Raw genomic sequence first — 2502 nt, forward strand, 5'->3', positions numbered from 1 at the left:
TTTACAGGGTGACTGGGGAAATGTAAAGATGTGCACGACCACCCTTGGACGGTTTTGAATGACCATAGAAAGTGTGAGCCCTCTAACTGACAAATTGTGGATTTATATAAAGGACACACAGGCAGACATTTTGCTGTTTATATATATAGAGATTTGTGGGGTGACTGGGGAAATGTAAAGATGTGCACAACTACCCTTGGACGGTTTTGAATGACCATAGAAAGTGCGAGCCCTCTAACTGAAAAATTGTGGATTTGTATAAAGGACACGCACACTGACATTTTGCCGTTTATATATAGAGATAGCTATAACAAACAACAGGAAACTAGATACAATAAAAACTCAAGTAATAATTATAGTATTAGCAACCCAGACTTAACTTACTTGCATAATACTATGGTCCAAGATAACTATGAAGACTGTTTTTCTCAACAGCACTAGTAGATATCAAGATGGTATTTCCTTTCAGCCCACCCTCAGTATCTGCTTATATAACTGTAGGAATAGAGACTACTGTCCCTGAACAACAATTGCCGCCTGGAAAATATAGTATACAAATATTTAGTTCAAACGGTGGAAATGTGCACCACTATAACAATGCTACAGCAAATAAATTTAAGGTGATATGGGAGAATCATATAATCCTTGAGGGATAGGAGGAAAGAACACAATACTTCTTTAGCTACACTAATCTGGCAATTGAATAACAAGGAATATTAATTATACTAACACTATGACCCAGCAACGCCGGGTCATAGTGCTAGTGCATGCATATACAGCTGCGTGTGTGCACACATACACGCGCGTACTGTCCAAATCTCCGACCAATCACATACAGCTAGCTGGCATTCAATTGGTGTATCAAGTTTCGGGCATTTTGATTGGGTTTTGGAGAGAAAATTCACAAAAGAAGTCACTTCTATTGATTTTTTAATGGCCTTGTGGGGTGACTGGGGATATGTAAAGATGTGCACGACCACCCTTGGACGGTTTTGAATGACCATAGAAAGTGCGAGCCCTCTAACTGAAAAATTGTGGATTTGTATAAAGGACACACACACAGACATTTTGCTGTTTATATATATAGAGATTTGTGGGGTGACTGGGGAAATGTAAAGATGTGCACAACCACCCTTGGATGGTTTTGAATGACCATAGAAAGTGCGAGCCCTCTAACTGAAAAATTGTGGATTTGTATAAAGGACACAAAGGCAGACATTTTGCTGTTTATATATATAGAGATTTGTGGGGTGACTGGGGAAATGTAAAGATGTGCACGACCTCCCTTGGACATTTTGAATGACCATAGAAAGTGTGAGCCCTCTAACTGAAAAATTGTGGATTTGTATAAAGGACATGCACGCAGACATTTTGCTGTTTATATATAGAGACTAGCAGTATCGCCCGGCGTTGCTCGGGTTTGTAAGGGAAATAACTATATAAGCATTTTTAGAGAGTTATAGCCAAAAAATAGCAAAAAATGCATTAAAAATGGAAAAAATATGATGGTAAATTTTTTTTTAAATCGTTGACTCATCGTAGACATTTTTAGAGAGTTACTTCCCTTATATAATAGCGAAAAAATGCATTAAAATGGAAAAAAAACGATGGTAAATTTTTTTTTAAATCGTAGACTCATGTAGACGCTTTCTTAGCCATTTCTGTTTTGGTGTCTTCAAGCCATGAAGTCGTTGTTCTAAAAGAACACTGGTCTCCTTGACAACGCATTACGACGTTGATTTCCTTACACTCCCTTCCCCACAGGTGCAGGTGTGAGCGTGGACGCCAACTCCGCCGCCATCAACACACGAAAAATTATGCATTAAAATGGAATAAAAAATGATGTTAAATTATTTTTAAAATCGTAGACTCATCGTAGACCCGCGCTAATATTCAGACGGGCTCGATATGAATCACGACTATAAGCTACCCGAATTTGGTTAAACTGTACCGCAAAATGTGGGAGTAGTTAGGAATCTAAATCGAAGGGGACAGACACTCACACAACTACAGTTTTATATATATAGATATACATAGCGCAGTAGTGGTGAGATATGACAGCAAAGAAAAGCATACATTCACTCTCTGCATGCAATTAGGCTCGGAAAGTTCGTGAGGAACCCATTGACCCAATTTGCTGACTTTTCCGATAGCACACAGGTGTCAATGAATGGTTGAATGACCAAATCCAAGCTTCTCTGCTAGTTCCTCAACAGTTACGATGATATTTTGTTCCACCAGGGTTTTCAGGATGTCCTTGTCGAGTTCTACAGATCTTTCAGGATGAGGCTCGTCTTCTAGGCTGTAGTTTATGGCTCGGGATTTCTGGAACCACCATTGACACTGCCTTACGCTTATTGTCCAATCCCCATATACTGCATTAATATTTCTTGTACTTTGCACACATTTATATTCTGTTATTCTTTTATATGTTTCAGCCTTGAGGTTGTGGCCATGCTGGATCATGTGTGTGTGTGTGTGTGTGTGTGTGTGTGTCTATCT

This window comes from Octopus sinensis, linkage group LG29 (assembly GCF_006345805.1).
Source record: "Octopus sinensis linkage group LG29, ASM634580v1, whole genome shotgun sequence".
Classification (NCBI taxonomy): Eukaryota; Metazoa; Mollusca; class Cephalopoda; order Octopoda; family Octopodidae; genus Octopus; species Octopus sinensis.